At 47.5% G+C, this 25,228-nt stretch overlaps 1 protein-coding gene and 1 pseudogene across 6 annotated transcripts in view; both read left to right on the forward strand.

Annotated features, from left to right (window-relative positions):
• Positions 1-24,707, forward strand: part of LOC135908754 (uncharacterized) — a 157,414-nt pseudogene extending 132,707 nt beyond the window's left edge.
• DopEcR (G-protein coupled receptor DopEcR) overlaps positions 1-25,228 on the forward strand; it is a 258,527-nt gene that overhangs the window by 88,723 nt on the left and 144,576 nt on the right. The window contains exon 2 of one of the 6 annotated variants that reach the window (XM_065440591.1): positions 17,742-17,949. The exons of 4 other annotated variants lie outside the window; for them this stretch is intronic. The gene's annotated coding sequence lies outside the window, so the exon portion shown is untranslated. Of the gene's footprint in view, positions 1-11,289; positions 11,309-17,741; positions 17,950-25,228 lie in introns of those variants that run through there. One more of the 6 variants, XM_070529161.1, reaches the window with a different exon arrangement.

The following is a 25,228-nucleotide window of genomic DNA, read 5'->3' on the forward strand; positions in this document are numbered from 1 at the left end:
GTGAACGCTATCTGAGAATAGAGTGGACCGAGATACCCTACGTATGTCGTGGATGGCTTGAGTAGAGTCTGTGCGAATGATGCCGTCTCGTATCGCAGCAAGCTCGGCAAGATAGGCCGGTGGTGCAGGATCGGCAACATACGAGCACGTCTGGCCTGCCTCTGGTATCAATAGACACTCGAGAGCTTTGTGAATTATTGTGCCATTAACACTGGCATCCGTGTATGCAACAAGAGTCGCATCGTCTTGATTATCGTCGGTGCGACGAAGGCAGGAAAATTGGGCATGCGCCTGGCGAGGAACCGGGCTGTACAGACGACCGAGAGGATTATTGTCACTTAATTGTACCCTTTTCCACGGAGCTACATCGTGTCTCGTAGATGATGGATTGTCTATTTCGTGTCCCATGTACCGGGCCAGTGAAGCAGCCGAGCAGAAATTTGATGGCCTTAGGGTGTGCACGCATCGACGTTGGTGCACAAGTTCGTCGATAGTGTTGTGTTGGGACTCGGTCTGTAGGGTTGGCAACGGAGTGAGACGTGGTAGTCCCGTTATGGCCCGCATGGCTTCGCTATTAATGGGCTCAAGGCGAGCCCATTGTGCCTTCGTGAAATGATGAGACTGGGGTCTGTAGACAAGTCGTGGTTGCAATACAGAACGGACAAGAAGGCGAGCCATGTTGGTGCTCGCTCCGCCAGATTTTTTCGCAATTCGACGTATCAACTGTATCGTGTCTGCGACCTGTTGCTTTGCATTCTTGACCCATGGTTGCCCCAGATCCGGAGGAATCCATGTCAAGGCCCAGTACACGGAGAGTTGAAGCCTCGTGTAATGCTTGCTGATCCAGAGTTAACTGAAGAGGCCGGAGTGCCAGTAGAGGGCGCCCATACTTGTTCGCTACTGACATGCACGTCGTCTTGTCCTTGGAAATGTCACGGCCTCTCTGAGCGCACCAGTTGTGCGTCATGTTTAGGGTCTCTTGGAGCGCTTGTTCTTGGTGGCAGATTTCAGGATCAACTGACCAGACAGTGATGTCATCTGCGTACATTATGTACTGTGCGTTATGTATCGTGGCTAGCTTCCAAGCTAGTGGAAGGAGAGCAATATTGAAAAGGACTGGCGCGAGCGCAGATCCTTCTGGGACACCTCGATGTGCAACGAACTGAGCGGCTGCGTGGCCAGCCAGGCGAATGGAGATGGTGCGAGCGCACAGGAAGGCTTCGACGAATGTGCAGACACGGCTAGGGAACTGAAGCCATTGGAGAATTCCGACATTTGCTTCATGACTCACATGGTCGTATGCTTTACGAATATCCATTGCCAGAATCGTGCGAATTCTTCGGGAGCGGCCTCCGATGAGAACCATAGAAGATAGGTACGCAAGGCCATCCTCGGCGCCTAGATGAGCACGGAACCCGATTTGGCCAGGATGATACCATGAGTACCGCTCGAGCCACCATGTAATACGTGTCGTGAGCATACGATCCATCAACTCGCCTAACGATGAGGTTAGTGCTATCGGGCGCATATGAGCGATATTGTCTTAGGGTTTTCCGGGTTTGGGAATAGCGACCATTTCTGCATGCCGCCAAGAATCGGGAATGACTCCTGTAGCCGAAGCTTCGTTTACGGCCCCCAACAGCACTTCGAGAACCTTGCCTACCGTGTTTTTATAAAGTTCATACAGTATGTCATCCGGTCTTGGTGCCTTGCATGGCTTCGACAGGTCTATTGCCGCTAAAAATTCCGCCATAGTGAAGACAGCTTGTATACCCTCGATGTTGGAGAGCGTAGGTGGCGTGCCTGCGTCCGCGGGAAGGCAGTTTTGAACAACGAAGGGAGGCGGTGCTGTGTCCAAAGCCGGAAAAAAGGTGTCAGCGACAGTTCCTGCGAATACTGCTGGTGTCTTGCCCGATGCTAACAGGGCTCAGGCTGCGGGCTCTGGAGGCCGCCGACCACGTTCCATTACTCGGAAGGTGCGCCAAATGGAGGCATTGGATGACGAAGGTCCGAGAGAAGAGCACCAGTTCATCCAGCGGCCAGGTTCTAAGCGGTGTTCATGGCGCCGAGCTACTGCAGTAAGGCGTTGGGCCTCTAAGCGAAGGGTATTTGATGCAGGGTCACGTTCTGATGCAAGTTCTGCTTGGCGGCGCGACGCCCGACGGTTATTTAATCGGCGCATTGCATGACCTGCCCAGCGCCATTTCTTTTTGTTAATGTCTATTAGAATATCGTCTATACCCCTTTGCTCTCTTATCCAAACCGCTCTCTTTCTGTCTTTTAAAGTTATGCCTAGCATTCTTCGTTCCATCGCTCTTTACACGGTCCTTAACTTGTTCTAAAGCTGCTTCAAATCTTTGCCCATATGTCAGGACTGGTATAATGCCCTGATTGTGCACCTGCCTTTTCAGTGATAGCGGTAAGCTTCCAGTTAGGAGCTGACAATGTGTGCCCTATGCGATCGAATCCATTTTTATTGTTCTATGAATTTTCGTCACATGGTCATGGTTTCCTACGATTAGTTGACCTACGTAAACGTACTCCTTCACAGTCTCTAGAAGCTCGCTTGAGATCTTGAACTCTTGTTTCCTTGCTGGGTTATTCATTATCTTTGTTTTCTGCATATTAATCTTCAGTCCCACTCTTACACTCTCTCTGTTAAGGTCCTCAATTATTTGTTGTAACTCGTCTGCAGTGTTGCGCAATAGAACAATGTAATCGGCAAACCGAAGGTTGCTGAGGTATTCGCCGTCCATCTTTAGTCCTAAACCTTCCCAGTTTAATGGCTTGAATATTTGTTCGAAGCACGCAGTGAATATCATTGAAGAGATTGTGTCTCCTTATCTGACTCCTTTTTTTATAGGTATCTTCCTACTTTTCTTGTGTAGAATTAAGGGGGCTGTGGAGTATCTGTAGATATTTTCCAAGGTATTTACGTAAGCAGTGTGTACTCCTTGATTACGCAATGCCTCTATGTATATAATGGCTACCCAAAACTGTTCCAAGGCATTTACGTAAGCAGTGTGTGCTCCTTGATTACGCAATGCCTCTATGTATAAAATGGCTACCGCAAAACTGTTTTCGGCGCCCTAGGTCCGACCGCAATAAAAGAACCCGTACCAATTACTCCGCATTCTGCTACGCGAGGAAGACGGAAACGTGAATGGAATGATGCACTACAGTTGTTTTTTTCTATAAGTATACCTCCAGTAAAACTGCGTATAGGGCGGCAGATGGGGCAGATATATTTTATTTGTATGAAACGGCAAGCAGAAGTTTACATACACGTTTTTCCGTCTGCGTTTCGCAAGAACTACGAATGGAAAACTACGCGCGCACGAACGCACACGAGAGATATATGCCGCTTGAAAAACAAGAAAAATATTTGTTCTTCACAGGAAGCGGTACACAGAATGCAGCACACAGAATGAAAGCCGATATTGCGGCCGCGATGCACGCGCATTCAGGGAACGGCATTAAAATAAACGAAATAAAGAACAGAAAGAAAGGAATCTATTCCTAAGGCATAAATACATGTCATATGCAGTTATAAAGACCGCTTGAGCAGTCAGAACGCATGCAGCAGCGAACTATTGCGAATGATCCTACCGAGAAGTCTCGCCAGCAGTTTCCAACGGCGCGACCTTGGTGCGGCCCAATGCACTTTGATTGGAGCGCCGACACAGTGCTTTTCGTCGTCGTGCGCCGCACTGCAAAACATGCGCCTCCGGAGCCGCTCGTCCCTCGAGCGCGGATGCGAAACGCCTGAGGATGGATGGTCCACTTTGGAACGTGGCGGTGGGTTGTGCCGCCAAGCTGTTATACTGCCTAATGTCCTACCTAGGTTAATGAAAAAGAAAAGAAACACTATAAACTATAACTGAAGCATAACTACCTTTTGAACTACCACACCTAAATTTTCTGATCCCCTATTGCGGACTGTGCTTTTGTACGTCTCCGTCTTTTGTCGTTTCCCTACTTTTCTTCCACCAATACTCCAATCGCCTCTTGCTAATGCCTACTGCGGACATGTTTGCTTTACCACTGCTCCCGCTGAACCCAAGGGCTTCAAGGAGGCCAGTGGTGCCTGAATTGACCGCTGGGTAGACTTCTTCACATTCTAATAAAATATGCTCCATAGTCTCCCTAGCTTTACCCCAGCAAGCACATGCTTCTTCTTCCCTCTTATATCTCGCTTTATAGGTGCGTGTTCTAAGGCATACCGATCTCGCTTCGAAAGTAATGAGCTTCCCTTTGAGTTATCATTAATGGTTTCTTTCCCGATTTCGTTTTTTCCTCTTAAGTAGTTACTCATGGCAGGTTTCTTTTCCATTGCCGCCACCCATGAGATTAATTCAGCCTCTCTGACTTTCCGCTTGACCTTCTTTGTTGCTGTGTTGCCCACCCCAGAGGCCGCATACTTGCTGCTAAGCTTCCTAGTTCTTTTCCTCCACTGTGAATCAATGTTTTTCCTGTACAGATACCTGAACACTCTCATAGCCCATTTACTTTCTTCCATATTCCTCAACCGTTCTTCACAGTCAATTTTGTTGCGAGCTTCCCTCACCTCAAAACTAGTCCAGCCCATATCACCCTGCACAGCTTCATTTGTAGTCTTCCCGTGAGCGCCCAGTGCGAGGCGACCCACTGACCTTTGGTTCCGGTCGACTCCTGATTGTACCCCTGATTTAAAGCAAACAACCGCATTTCCAAAAGTTAGTCCTGGAACCATTACACCTTTCCACATGCCTCGGAGGACCTCGTACTTATTGTATCCCCATAGCGCTCTGTGCTTCATTATGGCTGCATTTCTCTTCCCTTTAACTGTTATGATTTTTTCCTTTGTTTCCATATATCTATTGCCTTCGCTTATCCATATACCAAGGTATTTATATTCTGTTACCCGAGGTATTTCTTGGTCCATATCCACTGTCTGTTCACTGTTTTCATTCAATACTATAACACCTGATTTTCTAACACAAAATTTTTAACCTAAATTGTTGCCTTCCTGCCCGCAGATATTAGCCAGACGTTGCAAATCACTTTGCTTGCTAGCTAGCAACACAATGTCGTCAGCATAAAGTAAACCTGTGAGCTGCTGCTCTATTACTGTACCCGCCTGCTTGTACGAGAGATTAAACCTGATATTACTTCCTTCTAGCGCCCTCTCCATCCTCACCATGTACATCATAAACAGCAGCGGGGATAAAGCGCATCCCTGCCTCAGTCTTTTGTTGATATGAACTTTCTCCTCGCTCCTCATCTCTTCCCACTCAACGCAAACGGTATTGGCGGCGAGGAGTTACGGAGTCGCCATCTGTCGGAAGCGCCTCGCTGGCGTAGTATGATGGATCACGTGGCGCACTCCTCATAGGTTTTGCTGTCAGCGCTCACTGAAAACACCACGCGCGAGCTCTCCCGGACATTTTTCTAAGTGCTTTAGAAACGATAGAAGTTTTTTACTGTCTAAATAATAATCTTGGGCAAACTGAAAGCACACAATCGTTTACAGACGCTATCTTTTTACCGAATAAGTAAAGTGAACACCACTGCGCGCGGTCGCCGCGATGGAGTTTCCCGAACCGGCTTCTTGCGTGAAAGGTAGGTAAACGCTGAGAGCAAACTGTGCGAAATATGTTCTTATAGTGTTTGTATAACTAAATGGAGTGTAATAGAACGAAGCCTCAATGCAGCGATCGCGCAGATTCGCAGCGACCGAGTGCGCGTCTGCATGCTTGTGCGCGCACTGCTTCGCTTTCTCCGCGTGCGCGTTTTCGCACAGTGCCATGAGCTTTAGGCCGCAGAATATGAGCATTTGACAGTATACAAGCAACCATTGTTGCGTGGGCGCTATCAGAGCTGTTCAAAAATAATTTCATTGCAGAGACTTCGACGCCTACGGGGACTGTGATGTGCCGTCGCGACGATTCAATCCTTTTTTTCTTCTAAATTCTTTGACCTTTCAATACTATTTCTCAAGTTGCGTCGCACTGCATGTTTATCGGTGCTCTCAGCGTGCAATTTCCCTCTGCTCCTTTTTTTGTAATCCGGTGCATTAATTCATAACACAAACATGACCATATGCCTTGCTCTTTAAAAATGTGCTTCTTACCGCTGCCTTTCCACTCCACTGAACTTGCCAGTATCTATAGCATCGACAAGTTCATACACCAAACCGTCATGACATTAGTCGGGCAGCGGACTCGGGCGAGCGTCTCAGTGCGCGTTTTCAGAACATCGCAGACCGGGCGCCGTAGCAGAAATCTTCCTCGCGTCTGTGCTTGCTGCATACCCGAGTTGCAGCCGATGACTGTTTGCCGGTTTTATGTTTCGCGAGCCAAGCTTCATGCAGTTTCTTGTCCTGCGGCTACGTGTGAATAAGGCTGACACCGCCCTCCGTTACGTGCGTCCGGCCCTGCGGCACCAAGCAGTAGCCTACCATGTTGCGCGCCTTCAAAGGCAGCCACTACCTATTGTAGTGCTTTCAAGCGTTGTAAAAGAGACACTCGAAGCGGGAAAATTTCGCCACCAAATGAGGACCGCAGCTTTCGAGGGAATTTAAACTCGTTTTCAGCTCCCTTCGGCGCGCCCGAAGCTATACCAAAGCAGCCGACGCGGCCGCTATGTCCACGTGATCCCTCCTTGTACATCACGCCGACGGTGGCGCCAGCTTTTGCAGTGGTGGAGCTCGAGGCCAATTTTCTACGTAAATCTCTCTCAAAACGCCCGGGCGCCGTAGGTCCGCCGTCGTGCTCCAGGTCTGCAGCGAAGCCACTCCTCGCGCGCGCAGGAGCCAAATGCCGCGCGGTGTTCCGCCTTTTTCTCTATTGGTCGCGAGCTACAAGCGCCAATTGTTCGCAGGCGCTTAGCAAAGGGCACTTCTTAATATAGGCTATGCTTGAACGAGTCATTCGTGCAGCCGGAGGGGGTGGGCTTCCAACCAACCGAAACGTTGTATGTACCTATGTAAACACGCATATACAAACACACGCACGAACGTACAAATAGGGGGTAGGACCGCCTTCGATTCCCCAAAATAACATACTCCCGTGGCTCGAACAGCTCCAAAGTTCGCTCGCAAACGCGCAGTACGTCGCCACAAAAACCGGTGCAATGATTTTCAGCATGCATATGAAGTTGTCTTATCATTGTCAGAAGGCAAGAAATGTTTTGAAGAGTGTTTAAAGAAAACTTCACACACGTAAGGTGGACACTTAGCGCATTCGGGCTGCCGAAACCAGCCGATTAATGACCGTCGCCCAGAGAGCTATCGTGCCTGCAGTTATGTCAGTGACCGTTAACAGAGCGTCATTTATCACTAACCATCGTTCACAACAGCTGCACATTTTCGATACATGCGGTGCAGACACAGATTTAAGCGCATTTCAAATGTTCACATGCGTACATTTTAAGCAAAGCTTACTTTTACGATTCATTCATACCACAGACTAATCAGCTATTTAGTAGCAGCAAATCTGCAAGTAGAAAAAGATTCAAGATGCAAGAGCTTCTAGATCAAATTTATTTCATACAAGGGAATGCATGAACGGCTGCTGGCAGCAGGCCAAGTGTGCCGGTTCTTGGAACCTTGGGGGCAGATTTCAAAGAAACTGGGAAGGCAACAAGCTATTAAGAGTAACAACAGGATATTTTTATTGCACTAATCACATCAAGATGGCAAACTTGCAGAGTAATTATTCACACAGTGCAGACAATATGACAACACATTTTTCTTGATCTCTCACCACTCAGAGAAGAGCCAGTAGCTGAAGACACTGTATCAAGTCAATGAAATCACTGAAGCAGGCTTTGGCCAAAAAGCCAAGTTACAAAGCTTTGTGACCTATCGCATCAGAGGCAAGGAAATTTTACTTCATTCAACAGTGCATTCACTCCACTCCCGCCCATAGGAAACAGTATTCACCAAAGCACAACGTAGACTTCCAGCATGTTTAATTGCACAAGTTTTGTTCCACTGGCACCGCGTAGAGCGCTTTACCGCCTTCCGTGCGGTTTGTGCAGTATGGCGCGCTGCACCCCGTCATACTGGAATACAAGTGCCAGTACGATGTGTTTCTTATCACTTCACCAAGGTCCTTGACTTCACATCGTCGAATACCGTACCTGAAACCCGCAGCTGCTCCTCTGAACGCACGATCGACGGTCTTCTGATTGCAATGGCGATGACACTGACGGAAACGACGAGTTCGTATGAGTCGGCGATGCGCCCGTAAAGTTGGCTTCGCAGCGCCACGGATCATTTGACGTCATTTTTCGCGCTCGGCCAATAGCGGTGCGAGCGGCGCCGGAAAAGTTATGCGCAACTCTGCTCCCTGCGGGAGGGGTGCCGTAGAGTCACTGTATATGCTACCACATGTAGCAGAGTTGCGCGTAGGTCCGCCATCTTGCCTGGCAAGCAACCAAAACTATGAGGCGAAGCCGCACTCTGTTTTTGCAGGCGACTTGCCTACCATGTTGTCGATCGACCGTGGGCGCTTTTGCATCGCTTGTGGACTGCTTTTCCACCTAACCGCAAACAAAGTGCATCGAAACAGCTGACTGAATAAGATCGTCAAGAAAAGGCGCCGAGATCGGTCCCCACCGAAGCTTATTATGCCAAGCGTATCCGCCGAGTCCATCTGCACGCTCTCGGCGCGTTTAGGCTCAGGAATCAAGAAGTCTAACAAGGATAAATCACCATATTTCAGCTTTCGCATCAGTGTCCTTAAATAAACACAAGTAGCATGAGCGCACAAACAGCACAAGTAGCGATGAGCGCCGATGTGACGCGCCATGAACACAGGTATATATGTGCTGTGGCCGAAGGATCAGTCCTAGCCTGCGTTTCTCTGACGAAGATATATGAATAGACAGACGTGTCGACTGAAAGGCATCACTGAACTAAGAAAACGTTGCATATCCTTCGCATGAAGAACAACAAACGGCTATCCAAATCGGTAGTAACAGCCCATACAGCGTCCCGGGTCGGTGGTTCATTTAGGACTTTTTTCGAAATTAAAATGCAAATCGCAAGTGAAAATCGGTGTTGTGGCACTTCCGAGCAAGCTACTGAATATGGACAGCAAAATTTTCTTTGTGGTACAGGCGTGAGCTTTAGTTGCTGGGCGATAGCGTATCTACTATGACTGAGCGAGGCTTCTCTCTGTGAAACTAAAACTGCTTCTTGGTCCTTGACGTAGAAAATTATGCGCCGATGTCCGGCTTCTGGCGTGGCGTAGTGGTAAAGTACCAGGCTTAGGATTTGCAGGTCCGACGTTCGAATCCTCATCGGAGCTTTATTTTGTTTTTTATTGCGCGAAAATGCTCTCTGTTTCTTTCTGTTCTCAATATATATATATATATATATATATATATATATATATATATATATATACGGTGTCCAGGCACCGCGTATTTAACGCGCTAGAGCTGTTTTTCGCACCAGTACCCAGTGCCTCCCAGTACGCCGCGCCTGCCCAGCACCCCAGCATCCAGCGCGCGGCACTGGGCCCATAATCCGGCGCTGCACTGGACACTGGATACTGGGATTTGCAATAGGCATACCTGCTTATGTGCCAAAGCTCTCAAAGTGTAGGCAGTCTTAAATATTACTGGTGAATAAATGACCAACCATTAGTATTTGGACTCTGGTACCCCATTAAATTTGCTGTAGAAACGTACCCACCTACTAGCAAGCACTGGATATCAGCCACACCTTCAAGTGCCACTTCATTACGTGCCTTTTCACTGCAGGGATTCGAAAAGTAACGTTCTGTAGGAGTGTAGTGAAAGTTTTTCTCTCACAGGATTGACATTGCTACAATATGGGTAATAATGCAAAACACAGTAAAGGCCCTTACCGTATGGTAAATAACGACATTAATTCCTATTGCATCCTGCTTCACATAAGCAGTAGTAGATGAAATATCTTTACTTAGTTGTGTAACCTCTTTCATGTTCAGAAACAGCAACCAAAGCAGTGCATTATCCTGAAAATTTGAGCTGGTTTTTTATGACAGTTCTGTGAAAGCAGTGTGGTGCATGGGTTTGAATGGGATCGAATAAAAAGCTTTTCCGCTTTCAAAGCGATTCGTGCAGACTGGAACAGAGCACCCGGTCATTATATCATTCCGATGGCACTGCGCGGACGCTGCGATGAACCAACTGTGAGATGCGCTGCGCACGTTGTGTTGTTGCTCCGCAGCTAGCGCGCACGCGAACAGCGAACGCCAAGATCGGCCGGATTCGCTTTGAATTTGACTGGCGATAACTTGTGTCAATCCAGTTCGCTGCAGCGGCGGCGTCGGGAAATACAAAAATTGGTCCGGGCATCTGCTTCTCCGCAATGCACGGCTGCTTGACTACCACGTGATGACGCTCTGCTAATAGGGGCGCTAGCGGCGTGATAAAACAGACGCGCAACTCTGCTACCTGCGGTAACATATACAGTAACTCTAGGGTGCCGGAGAGCGCAGCGCCACCTGTGGCGATGCGGAAGAAGCGGCGGGCGTTGCTCGATGGGTGGCACCTCCTATCACGTAAATGCCGCTCAAGGGTATTTTATACCAGCTGCGCGCCGGCCCACGCAGCGGCACGGAGCGTTCGAATTTCGCGCGAGAAAACCGCAGCGTCATCTCGCGAATCTTTCGTAAACAGCTCGTGTCCCAGCAACGTGGGCGCACGATAGACGGCGGCAGCAACAAGGCTCGCACCCCTAAACGAACTAAAAGTAGCCACACTCTCTCCTATGCCGGCGTTCCTCGTCGCGGCTCCTCCCGGGCGCCGACGGTGGCGGCACTTCGGTATCAGCCCCGAGAAAGAGGAATGGCGCCCTCTCGCGAGTGACGTCACGGCCAGGACGCCGCTCGCTCCGGCTCGCTCGGCTGCCGCGCGCGCTCGTTCCCTTCGTGTATGCTTGGTGGCTCGAGCCGTACGTATTGAAGAATACGTCGGCTTCTTTCAGCTGCCATACTTTAACCACAGTTTCTTCTTCAAAAGCGTGTGAGTCGAGAAACTTTGCGGCTTGGATATCGCAAGCTAAGTAGCGTTAAAGGGGTCTACTAGGTTTTGCAATCCATATATGCGCCGTGTCTATCGGTAAATTTTGACTAAAAACAGAATATCTGCGAATTCATCGCGCGAAGTTGTGTATGATGCTTCGCTAAACACTTAACATTCCTTTAGTATTTAGCTATGAGAGGTATTGCATTTTACGTGGAAGAAAAATTTGGTAATTGGCGTCAACATGTTATCCGATGTTAGAAAGACACTGCCCAGCGAAGCTGTCATCATGATTCCTATTACTCTGGTGTGTTGTTCTATTCAAATATGGCCATTCATTAATGCGTAAAAAAATAGTTAGGCGCGCATTTCTTATGAAAATGTTTGCTGCTACTTTCATCCCCCTCTGAAACAGGCCTCCAAAAAACGAATTGCTCATGGCTGCTAACATGACGGCGCGTCATGTAGAGTATTTACATAATTAATTCACAAACACCGTAGTAGCAATCACCTGAGAGAAAAGTTTCGTTGTTTAGATCGAGAGCCACTCAATTGAAAGTGATGAAATCTATCATAGTGGCCCTCAGTAGCCTTTATGGACAATATGGCACACCCCTGATCACGTAACGGTAGCAATCGACTGTCCGTATGGCGAGGCACGCTATGTTCGCGAAACCCATCAGTTCACTTCAACTTCGAATTAAAACCATAAAGCATTTTTTTACAGCGCCAACTGGAATGGCTAAAGTATTCTCGAGCTACTACTACGCAGCTTAGATTGCCTACAAAAGGAAAATTCAAGCACCTTTTGTCTCACCATGTCTCGATCCAGCGTTATTTATTTATACAAACGGATAACTATTCGCTTCGTCGGTACATAAAAGAGAACCTTGCAGGCTAATTTAAGTTTGCTACAATCCAATCGCAAACATTCATAAAGAAAGCACCACAAGCCTTGCATATACTTTCACTTGATTTCTGACCCTCCACCGGGGGAATTTCGATATCTTCAATATGTCCCATACTACTAGTCATTGACGCTTCGACTGCTTTCTGGCTGCAGCTATGCGGTCCAGCAGGCATACTTCACTAAAAAAATTGGGCCGAGCAGCCTGTGTCAGTTTGCCAAACAGATTCGTCATGTATATTCCTCAAGCAACAAGCACCAGTAAATTTCTCAAGTGAGTTTGATTTGATTTGATTTATTAATTTCCATTTACACACACACATGTACAGAGGAGTGGTAAATGGAGGTGGATGAGGGAAAAAAGCCGCACAGACGCGGCTTGAGGTAACCTCACCCTCTTAGGTACAATATGGCTGCATGGGGTAACACATCAAGCGCCATATAAATTACATTTATATAGTGGCCATAAAACATTGCAGTTATACAATATATGAAAGCACCGTGAAATATTTCCACGATAACAATGCAAAACACACTGCGGCATTGAAATAAATAAATGATATACACTTGGTAACATAGACAAAAAAAGAGGAACATAACATGCATTATTAATCATTAACAAACGCGCTCTAAAGAGGTGAGTTGAACGTGTAGCACGGAAAAGGGAATATATATTGGTACATTCCTATTTGTACTCTGTAAATAGCTGTAAGCCTTCATTAACTTTACTTCACATTTCCGCCGCTTAAAAAAAAATAAACACGTGAAGAACCGTCTAATGTTGACAAGCAGTTAAAGAAGCAAGTGAGGCGTGTAGAATCTAAGCTCCAGTATTAGTTAAGTCACCGTGCTACTGCCGAGCGTTTCTGTGAGGAAATGCAAAAATTCGATATTATACCATGAACTACTCGTCGTGAGCAAACCTGTTTTAGCGGAATAAAATCAACGTAACTGCTGTAGAAGTCATATATAGCCAGCTTTGTGACATACTTGTTGCACCGCGGCAGGTATGGTATCATAACTGGATTCCTATAGGCTATGCTTTTGCGATTGTCTATCCGCGTATGAAAAACCCGCAATGGGCTGGTCTGCGTCGCTTCGGCTGGCACTGTAGCGTTGCCTTCGAGAGCTGCATTGTTGTCTAAGAAATTAGCTCTTTGAATAAATGTTCGCAAAGGAAGACGTCGTAAAAATATATTTGAGGTGACCACCATAAGTATGCAAGCAGAGAGAACGAGGGCGAACAAACGAAAACACCGCAGAAAGCGCCCGGACAACGCCCGAACTGTAGCAGACGACAGGCGCGAGTCCGTGCCCTGACGTCACGCGAGCGGCGCTCGCGTTCGTTCTCGGGGCTAAACCCAACGTTCGCCTCCTTGGCGCCCAGTGCACTGCGCGCCTGATGGATTTGGTTGCCGCGTTTATGACAGGACGGGTTCATAAATGAGTTACTCCAATAACTGCCGGTATCCACGTTGCACTGCTTTATCGAAGCTCCTTCCACTTCGATCACTTCGACTGCCGAAGGCAGCAAACGATCGTGCGACACACGCAAGTGGGGTCGCTAGCGCATCCGTGCTCTTGCACAAGATGTTCCCAACAGAGCCGTTTTGCAGACGATCAGAAGGCACTCTAGCACACATCCATGCGGAGTGCACTAAGCTCAAGAACAGCCCCCCCCCCCCCCTCCCCGAGCGATGGGAGACCTTGTTGTCCAGCCCCGACCTACCGACCCAGCTCACGCTAGCGGCTAGGGGCCAGGAACTGCTGGACGTATATGGGACCTGAGAAGGTTCCACCCTATCTGGTGCGAGCGCTCACCAACCTTTACTGAGGGATCAATGAAATTTGATTCTCGCTCTCTCGACTGCTGTGGCAACGGTGGAGGTGGTGTGCTCAAACAAGCTAACGGAGTGTTTTTTCTCGAAAGGCGCTTTCGATCAGCTTTATTTGAGCTTCAACGCCGGAAAGAAATTGCAACAACATACGCTTTGTAAGTGAATATTTACCTTTCACATTTTTTAAAACACAGGCGTGGGGTTTAGGCTCTATAAGAACAGATGGTGGTGTACTACTTGCATAATCTGTCGAAGGTGCGTTTGCTCATACTACAAAAGGGCTTGGTAATGCATCGGGCCTTTATTTCTTGATGCCGTCATTTCGAAGGATGTATTTGGCTTTCAAATTGGTCTTCGGTGAAGTGATACTAAGATGAATAAACTATGATTTGGTGTGGCAGAACTTTTTGAGGAATGATACAAGGCACGAAAAAAAATGTACGCCGCGACATTTGACAAAAAATTACGAAAATGACAACTGTTGATATGTCAGCCCGCCGTGTGATTGGCCATAACAACTTTATCAACGTCGAACGTTGAAAATGGTGTGGGTCACAATTGCGCGCCTCTTCGTTAGAGGTTTCTTTTGCCAGATCCTTCCGCGTTAAATATGTTTCTACCAGCTTAGGTTTGCACGACATCTTTGGACCCAATGTAATTTCGGCTGTGTTTAGCAGATGTCTGCGTTCTGCTTTATTATGCGCGCAGATATGGCGTACTCAAGATATAGCTGCCGTTACTGTGCATAGGCACAGTAACTGCCGGCTCTATTAACAACCCCGCAAATACAATTAGGCGCACCAATCCGCGCTACATAAACGCTTGACCTGCACCGAGAGTAGCACAAACAGCGGGGGCTCAAACGACGACAACCGCCGTTTTAGTCTAGAGTTCATCAGCAGAATCCAACTAAAATAATTAAAAAAAATTGCGTCTAGCAATACGCGTCACTTCAGAGATAGACCTGCACAGCAAGCAGCGTGAACAGCGTGGCCTAATTAACATATGAAGCGCAACTGTCGTGCCTGAGCCCAGCATCGGTTTCAACTACAGCAAACAAGTGCGCCATGCAATGTGCGCGACATCATAATAAAGCCTGCCGAACCTGAAGCAGTGAATGGCGAGGCTCAGACCAACATGAAGCACGGCTTTCGTATCAGCGAGTAAACGTTTCCAACTACAACCGTGCCGAACGTTATTTAGTGCGAAGAAAGGCTGCAGGCGCTCGCGCTTCTCCCCAAATCTTCCGAAAAAATACGAGAGACTTCTGATGAACGGCCACTTTCCTCACAAAAGCTCGGGTCCCGCGCATTTTCAATGTTTGCCCGGCCGATCCTGTGCCGCCAAATCTTTCGGCGAGCCGCGTTGCTTCTTCCGGATGGAACGACGAAAAGTCGTTTCCCCTTGCCTCCTCGCTTGTTGCACCCATAAGCACAACGTAGGCTAGGCAACGCCGCGATACGTAAACGGCGCCGGCGCTGGCGAAACGCTCTCCGCCAAAACTCAGCTGCCAGAAAGGAAGCAAAGCGCGATTTCGATACCCGTGAATGGCGCCGGCGTCTGCTACGAACCAAAAAAGCGCGTGAACCAATGGGAGGATCGATTCTCCGGAGGTGCGGCAGGCGACAGAGAAAGCGGCAAAGTTCGGAGGAAGTCGCTACCGTTTAGTTTTATTCAGGGACCTTGGGCTCGCACAGCAATTGTGTGGTTTCTTAGACAAACACTCGCTCATCTCGACATCTCAGTATGGTTTTCTCAAAGGCAAATCAACGGAATTGGCTTTACTAACACAAAAAGAATTCATAGCTACAGCGTTTGATGCAAAAGAACTAGTCTTAGGTATATATTTAGATTTCACGAAAGCATTCGATACCGTTCATCATATTACACTTTTAGCTAATCTTGAACAACACGGAGTACGTGGTCACGCAAACGAGCTTTTGTCTTCGTATCTGCAACATCGGTGTCAGTACGTTTGCCATAATCATTCAAACTCAAAAATAAAGGCTATGGTGTGCATGGTGTGCCACATGGTGTGCCACAAGGGAGCATTATCGGACCACTTCTTTTCATTGTTTACATGAATGATCTTTTTTCGACCGCTGAAAGCATCAAATGGATAGGCTATGCAGACGATACCACCATTTTTTTCAGGGGCACAAATCAGGACATTCTCGTCAATTATGCAAACATTGTGCTCCGGGATATCGCAAATTGGTGTGATAGAAACTGTTTAAGAATTAATGCTAAAAAAACGCAAGCGATCATGTTTCGCCCAAAGCATAAGGCCCTAAATCTTGAAGACAGGCTGTATTTAAAAAGTGAGGAAATTAAAACTTTAAACGATGTTAAAACACTAGGAGTTATATTTTCAGAAAATCTGATTTGGAACAAACATGTGGAATCTCTTTGCGGAAAGCTAAACAGAATAACGGGACTGTTACATAGACACCGACATGTCTTGCCTACCACTGTGAATCGAACTGTATATAACTCACTTTTTCTTTCTACACTAAATTACTGTCACCTAGTCTGGGCAACGACATCAAAACAAAATATCGCCAAAGTAAAATTATGTCAAAAACGAGCAATTCGTGCTGTAGCTAATCTTTCCTCCAAAGAACACACGTCTAAATATTTTAATGAATACAAAATAATGCCGGTTGAATTCATTTATTCATTTCGTCTAGCATGCCTGTACAGAACAACGTTGAGAAGGGGAAATGTTGATTATGTAAAGTTGTTTAACCTGAATCGTCGCGAAATTCCCTATAACACGAGACATACCGACATTTGGTTAACAAGCTTTTGTCGTACTAATTATGGACATCAATCTATGTCCTACCGCATAGCTGATCTACTAAATACCCTAACTACAAGTGGATTAAACCCGGATACTATGTCTCCTCGTTCTTTTTTCACTTATTTCCTCTCGCAAAATCCCGCTGTGTGATTTCTGTACTTGTATTGGATTATTGTATACATATTGGTACGTACATTTGTATTGGTATACATTAGTATCAGTGTATGTATATGTGTATGTATGCACATATGCTTATGTTGTCTATATATATCGAGTTTGATACATCTGATGTATTCAATCTTTGTTCATTTTTTAGCTGTATTCACAGCTTATTTTTCTGAAATTGTTTCGTATGTAATTCTATTTTCGTCAATTTCTTTTGTTGTTGTTCTGCAGAAGAAAAAAAAATGCTGCCTGTACGTTCATGTTACCTTTTTTTTTTTCACATTGCCTGTTAAGTGCCTTGACTTATGTACCTATACTACTGCTGCACACTGTCGAATTGTACCACAGGGGGCCGGGCTTAGTCAAGCTGCAGTAATGCAGCTTTTTCCCGCCACCCCCTTTCTCTCTTTGTTGAGAGATGAAATAAAACTTTGATTTGATTTGAGATGAAAAAGCCATGCGAGACGGGAGGACACAAAAGCAAGCAAGGAAACGAGGGCGCGAGCCGGTGCCTCCCTCGCGTCAGCCCGCGTGGAAAAAAAAAAAGAAGTCGCTGTTTCGCACGAAAGCCGAAGCATCAAGCAAGTAAGGATAGTAGTTGTATCGGCCTTATAAACATGCAAACATTCGCTTGCTAACTGAATTAACAAGGATGGTTTCGGCGCCCACAAGCAAACATGAACTGATCCCCCTCGATCAGTGCGGATACTCACTGTCAAAACGCTGGGGTGAGAAAACGCGGCAGCAGCAGCGAGCGAAGTGATGTTCGTGCGGTCTATCACTTCAACACAAGAGCCATAGTGAAAAATTCGACAAGAGGGGACACTAGGCCAAAAATGGCAACAGGAAACACGTTACGCCTAGTGTTAATCACATCCGTTAATTGATGCGAGTATCGGGAAAAAAAAGAATGTGAAATGAGCTTACAGACAACGTTTTATTTCTTTTATTCTTTCCCGATAAAAGTAAAAAGATTTGCGTTTAAATGAATTTATACTTGGCGACTTAATTTTCTTGCGTTACCTAGCAACAAGCCAACGACACAAGGGTTTACATCCGGGCCAATTGGTACATAGTTCAAAGGAAAAAGCAGTCACAAGCGACAAAGGACAATCAGAGATGCTCACACCACAAGGGCTGGACTATCAACTGAGGATGTAGCTTGTTTGTTCGACTCCCGGCGTATTCTTGCGTTCCTTCTGCACTTCGACACGGCACCATTGGACTACGGCAAGGTGAGACATTTTGTTTAGCAGTCTGCGATGCATTTCAAGCAATCTTGGCTTTTACGGCACGGAACCGAAAGTTGTGATGCAGTTAGCGAAAAACAGCTCGGCCGTCCTGGTGTAGTTAATTTGAGGTAATGACTCGTACTGGGAGATGTTTGCGACGCCCTCTATGAGCGCCAACATTATTATAACTTATTTCGGTAGTTTTTGCGCACGCCCGCCGCACCCGGCTTTCTGACGCACTTAGCGAAGAGCACCTCAGTTGTGTGACGCAGTTTCGCGTGTACTGGATCTTACCGGGACAAGTTTTGGCATCCATACATGGCGCGCGAAACTGAGCCACCGAATAGAGAAGGGAAACTGTACCTCCCGCAGTGGTACGAAAATAAGCAGCGGCAGCGCATGGAACTTACTTAGGTGGATGACAGATGACGCTGCTCAATCCGGAACCGTAAGTGCTTTTTTTTAGAGCAAAATCCAATATGGCCGTTTTTTGCCGGTAGCCATGAAGGAAGGAAACTGAGGAGAGGTCCTACCCCCTCCGCGCGCTAGCAGAAAAGTGTGGAGGAAATGACGTAGTAGGTTCTCCTCTTTTCTGCTCATTTTTTTATTTCTTTGCCGTAGCCGCCTTTTCTTCGGGCCGCACTGGCGGCTTTGTTTTGGTTCTGTGCGCTCACACGTGTCGCCCCGTAGGTTTCGTACCGTGGCAAAGGCGCCGTGCGGGCAGGTGTGCGTTGGTCTCCGTGTTTTGTTGCGCTGCGTTATCTGCACCGTGCTCTCCCGAATGTTGCTGTGGCCAGGTGGCTGATGTTGGTGTGGCGGATGTTGCTGTGGCTGCACTCGCCGGGCGCGATCTCTCATGCGATGTGAAGCGTTCGAGAGCGCGCGTTAGTAGTGCACGCTGACGTCACGGGTATCGCTTGGTTTATTGAATGTGACTTTCGCGGAAGGCGAACGTTTCAGAATACGGACCCTGTATGTGGGCATTCATGTCACCCAATAGGATAATTTCGTCATCATTCTGGAGACCCTTACGCATTCCACTAACTCTTTATTCTCCTCTGTGCAATTATTTCCGGTCCACGAATACGTAACGCCTAGCCAAATTTTTTTCCGCCCATTGCACCTGATAACCAAAGATGCTGTTGACATTTTGAATTTACTCTTTTTCATTTGGATCCCAGATGGATGAGCATTCCGACTCCTCCTCCCTTTCTTTCCGACTTAGTTCTGTTGCACCCTTCTGAAAGATAATTCTCAATCACTGGCGGCTCTTCCGAGTCTCTAAGGCGCGTTTCTGTAACCGCATACACCCCTATTTGTTCTCTATTTAACTGCTCCTCAACCTATGCCCACGTTTTCTTTCTTCCATAGAGTTTATCACTATATTACCTAAGGGGAAATCTGGCGCTGCTGCGCTGGGGTATGCATGCGAATGCCGCGGTATATTGTGACATCGGATTGGCATCGTTCTCAGAGAGCCAGGCAAGCACCCTTCCGTCTGTGACAATGATTACTTTTCCACTAAAACAGCACGTAAAAAGCTGTTTTAGCTTTATCAATACTCAAAAACATGTTTTATTTAACTTTGAGAACTTCTTATTGCTTGTACAATTATATGAAACGTAAAAAGTATCAGCGGGCCGCTAAAGTTGGAGGACAGACGACAAGATTTGTGCTTGCTTTGTAACAGTTTGTCGTCTGTTCTTGCGTTTCTTAGCTTGGTTATGCATTGTAGGTGAGTAAACTTCACTGGAAAATGTAATATGCGTGAATGGAAACATTTTGTGAAGATTTTATATCAAAAATGCGTTATTTGTGTAGCCATACCCACATTTTTGACGAAGCCTCTTACAACACCAGCCAACACAAGCCTCGCAGGCACACATACCCTCATTCCCATGACGGCACAGCGCTCCTTAGGAAACTCCCATAGACGGTGGTGCCAGATTTCCCTGTAGGTATTATATTGAGAAACTCTGCTTTTTTCTGCATAGAGGGGCCACTGATAGCCATCTAGCGGGCGCTTGCAACAGTACGCTCGGGAGTAGTAGCAGACGACAACCTTTGCAGCAAGGATGGCTGAAATTCGCGGTTGCGATCGGCCCCAGGCCCGGGCCTCTCAATCGCCGGATTCCAAATAAAGTTATCGCATCGCATCGATTTCTCCCTTGTTCGGGTGCGAGACTGATTCTTCTGCGGTGAGAGCTGAAGGGAAGATGCTGGCCTCTGTGGAAGCCGGCGTGAACACGATATTACTGGTGTTTGGGACAACCCGGTGCACATACGTGCCAGGTGTGTCCCGCAGACAAACGTCATGAACTCCATTTACATGAAGTGGAGGTCATGTTAACAAGCCGCTAAATTTTGTCGAGTAAAGCGATGTCTCGGTTGCTTTTTTTTTTAAATTCTACCCTTGCCGTAACGCTGCTTCTTTACCTCACTCATGAGCACGCGTCGTTAGTGCAGACTTATATCTCAAACAAATCTGTACGGTGCGATGTCTGCACACGCTGTTGTGATCTTTCTGCCGATGAATACATGTGGCATCGTCGAATAAGTGCAGTCAAAGTCTCCTCATGAAGAGTAATTGCGAATTTGTTTATGGGAACGCGTACACTTGTCAACAAAGTCGCCAAACGCACGCGTTAGTATATAAGAGCGCGTGTTATCGCTGTACCGCCGATGCAATTCTGCTGCATACGCCGATCAATTGCCGCTCCCGCTGCAGTTTTTGCAATTTTAGTTTCCCCAAGGGAGCAGCTTGGAAGTGTGCAAAGCTGAAGTCTAACCAAATTTTCAGTACTTTTTTTAAATGTTATTAGAGAGAGATGCCACATGGTATATTGAAAGGCAGAGCAGCGCCAGTCAAAGTAGTGAGCGCTGGCGGCAAGGCCGGGTTTAGTTCTCTCCTGCGTAAGCATAATAAGCAAGAATTCAGTTGAGTAAAAAATTCACATGCAAAAAGTGACTGCGTTGTGAAACAAACAAATCACTGGGCGTGGTAAGTCTACTCAGACAGCATCGAGGTGTGATGACTTCCCAATGTGACGTGAACATTTCAGCGAAAATGGAACAAAAATACCATATGCAGCAACTATTCGCAATTTCCGCCTTGAACTACCCATTTTGTAAACACATATCCCAAAAAAACCACAATATCTGAGATGCCCTCGTGCAAAAAAGAAACAAAAAAAGCTGTTAAAGAAGCAGTCGCTTGTATCATTCCGACAACGCACAGCGTGATTTGGACCCTTTACAAACGAGGCATGGTTAAATCCTCGCACCTAAAAAAAAAATCAACGACAGTTATGCATGAAGCAACTAGCAACTGTTCAACGTGCGCGAAGGCACACATAAAATAGATGCAAAAACATGAAGTGCGTGACAGGATTTACCGGGCCGCACAAAACCAACCATTTCAGTTATTGCAAGCTTCTTTAACAAACAACACAATGCGCTCGTGCAGTCTCGCTGCCTAGCTAGCGCAACGCGGCAGAGAAGCGGCATCCGGAACTTCAGCAAAATGCCTTTAAACCGCATGCTGTACTGCAGACGGACGTTGTAGCTTACCCGTCTAAATATGATCGAGTGGAAAAGCACCGACACGACCAAGGAAAGGATGAGAACGAGGAATTTCCAGCCGAACGGCGGTGATCCATTGCTACCGTTGCTCCCGCTGATGAGGCTTTGTGGGGAACAATTAGAACCGTATCGCCGGCACGTTTTCGCCGGTATTTGAGCCCCCACCCTGCAACTATTCTTCATCGACATTACTCGAAGCTTTGGCTACCTCGCACGTGCGAAGGGTGTCACTTATTTTGCTCTGAAAACGTGAATAAGACAGAGATCAACGACGCAGAAAACTACGGCGCGCGGCTGGCTCCTTTCCCGGATTTTCTGCGCAAGGCCGCCACCAGTGGCGCGTTCCCGTAACTTCAGCCAGCGTTTCTGACGGCTGCTCGGCAAGTGTGAACAGTACAGTTGGGCTCGCTCGTCGTGTAGCGTCGGAAGTCGCTGCCTCTTCTCCATCGCGCAACGTTTCTGATACAATAAGTTCCTGTTGCAGATCTGTGCTTGCTTGTGTTTACTTGTGCTGATGCAATGGCATCTCGTAAACTGCGCGCGTTCCGCGTGAACGCGGCGAAACGCGGACGGTGTCGACGGTAGCGTTGTCCCATCTTTAGGTGCGTTGCCTCGTTGGTGCTGCTACAAGTTCATTGAAATATATACTAAATGGCTCACAAGCCGCACTTTTTTTCTGCCAAGTTCCCATGGGGTTGCTCAGGGAAGCTAAAATTTATTTCTAGGTATGCGAACTTCACGGAGGAGGACATCTCCGAGTAGCCACGGATCAAGTACCGGGCCGCACCATCATCTCAGTGCCGCTATCTCACGTACACCTTCGCCCGGCCGCTGCACCTTCCAAGTTCCCGAACTCTGCGAGCTACATGTCTAGGAAAGCTGCGAAAAGGGAAGACCCTGACTCCAGGCACGCGCGCATGCATAGAGCATGCTGCCCTCCAGAAAGCCGTCGCTGAATGCAACGAGGCCTTTAGCAGAGCACGCGTGGAGGATAAAGCCAATTCTTTGAGCGTGCCTACCAACTACTTGAGGAATCAACAAGTTCTGGGACGTAATCGAAAAACATTAAACGCTTCTTGTCATTCACATCGTCGAAGATGAGACACCCGGGCTGAAATAGTCTGTTTGCGTGAAATTAGACTTGAGCGTGACGCTACATCTAATAAAAACGGCCGTAAAAAAGCTAGGCGCAAATCTGTGTGTTCCCGAAATTGCTAACTGTAAAAGGGGTATTCTGGAACTCCTCGAAGGCATCGAGAAGTGGGACGGTGACCTGATGTCCAACTCAGTCGCGGAAATTTGCGAGGCTGTTTGTTTACTGCTGGATCAGTTTTCCACGTCCCAGGCAGAAGACGAGGCCGACTGCATTCCATTTCTGAAAGAGCAAGTCACCTTGTACCTATAGAAAAAACGGCGCAGACGCTACTCTGCGGATTTCATGGTGTTCTGCTGCATTCTTTTCACTGTATCGCTCCATGCGTACGCTTACATACGCAGCCATGGAAGCATCACCTTGCCGCATCCTGTGACGATCAGATCAGTGTGCTCGTCTTACGGTATGAGCCGTCAGCAAGAGCATCAGAGCGAAGCATTCCTCAGCTACAGGGCGAGAAGAATTTCTGATCTGAAAGATGACCAGCGCTTTGTTAGAGTTATGGTAGACGAAATGCATATAAAACCCTACTTTGGCTACAAAGGGGGCAATGTTACCGGAGCTCAGCACAAACGAAGCTGCACACTGTGCGCTCATCGTGCACAGCCTGACATGCAAATTCAAAGAAGTTGTACACATCGTGCCAGTGCACAGAGGCGGAGTGCCTACACAAGACGCTTAAAGATGTGATTTGCTGGCTGGAAAAGATCGAGTACCGCGTTGTGTGCGCCGTGAGCGACAAGTCTGTGAAGAGAAAAGCGTTCGAATCGCCTCCTCCTAACATAATTGTGTAGCAACACTCGTCAGATCCTGCAAGGCCAGGTCGTTGTAGACCCGGTACACGTATTACATACAGTTCATACGAAATAACTGGATCAACCAGAAGAATAACCAAGTTTGTTTCTGCTTCCCAGAGCGCATGCAAACAGCGTCATTTGCGACAATCGGGGACATTTACAGCAAAGAGTGTGTGACCAGCTGTTGAAACGTGGCTATGAGCTGTCGAGAAAAGCCCTCTACCCTTGGAATATTGAAGGGCAGAACGTACAGCTTGTCTTACAAATTTTTAATGATTTCTTACCTGAGGCGTTACGTGCTCTTGGAGCAAAGAAGAACGTATTCTCTTTTGAGGCCACTGCTACATTCATCGACATCATACTCAAGAGGGGGAAAGTTGTGAACGTGAAAACTCCGTGGAAGGGAAAAAGGCTGAGAGACCAGTTCCATCAACCAGTGTTTTCTATTGATAGCGATCAAAAAATCGACTTTTGTGCTTTTGTGCTTTTGGAATGGCTGCATGAGTGGAAAAACAAAGGCCTTGGCAAGGGTACTTGTGACAAAGGAAACTCACGCTGCTCTCGAACACACTACCCATGCGCTTGTTGATGTCGCTTGGTACAGCTTCTAAGAGCGTGGGATGTCGTATGTTCTTTTTGGGAAGATAAAAACCGACTGCCTAGAAGATCGGTTTGCAAAGTATGATAGGCAACTGGCAGGCGCGCAGTATCACGTTTCCACCAGGGAGATTTATGAAGTCAAAAACAAGCTGCGCCTGCAGAGCACCTTACCCACTATTTCCACTGACCAGCACTTGGAATGTGTACGCAAGCAGGTAGAGGCATTTCATCCCAGCTGCAACGTTGCTGTAAGCAGCGAGATTCTGTCGAAAATGCAGGACGTGCTTCCGATCTCGGTCTACGTTGCAGGATATGCAGTGTACGAGACCCTGAAGAAGTTGAATTGCGCGAAATGCAGGTACGCGTTGACCGCGGATAAGACGATCACAATCTCTGCCGCTCACGAACACTGCGATCTTATGAAGCAGTTGGACAGTGGAAGCCTAGTCTACCCATCGATGTATGCACTTAACGCTGTTCCTCGCAGCTACGTTGTCGTAGAGCAGCTCGCTACGCAGCCAGAACTGCCCGCACAACGCAAGGTCGCCACGAAGCTGACACTGCAAGTGCTGGCCAACGAAGAGCAATCCCAGTTCGACGCCTGCGAGCATGTCACACGAGCTAAGTAGTACTAAAACGCATTCTGCGGTGCAGCACGCACGTTTTGCTGAGAAAGTTTTGTGGCAAACTAAATGACAAACTTCTCGACGCGAGCAATAAGTAAAAAAAAAAGAAGGAAAGCCATAACTCTTCAGAACAAGTACGTATATTGCTCCTAATATAGCGCAACCACAACACGAAACTAGATTGTGTAAATAAATAATTTGCTCCGACAATTTTCTTGCGGTGAAATTTCTTTTAAAATTCAGGCATGCTCGTTCTTGCAAGAAACAAAAGTTTCCGCACGGTGCATCTGCGAAACAAGCTCTCTTGAACAGCGCTCCCTCTTTTTCCGCCCCCTCGTGCGACGCCGCTTGTGGTGTCGGCCGTGCACCCGCGCAACGGGATGCCAGGGCGCGCCGAGAGGAGGCGCCACTGAAGCGCCGTGGCCGCGCCGCCCACGGCAAAAGACGGCCCGGCGCCCATCGCCGAATGCGCCAATCGACCGCTTCGTGGCGCGCCTCGCCGAGCTGACGACGGAGCAGATGCA

The sequence above is a fragment of the Dermacentor albipictus genome, unplaced genomic scaffold (assembly GCF_038994185.2).
Source record: "Dermacentor albipictus isolate Rhodes 1998 colony unplaced genomic scaffold, USDA_Dalb.pri_finalv2 scaffold_18, whole genome shotgun sequence".
In the NCBI taxonomy this organism is placed as follows: domain Eukaryota; kingdom Metazoa; phylum Arthropoda; class Arachnida; order Ixodida; family Ixodidae; genus Dermacentor; species Dermacentor albipictus.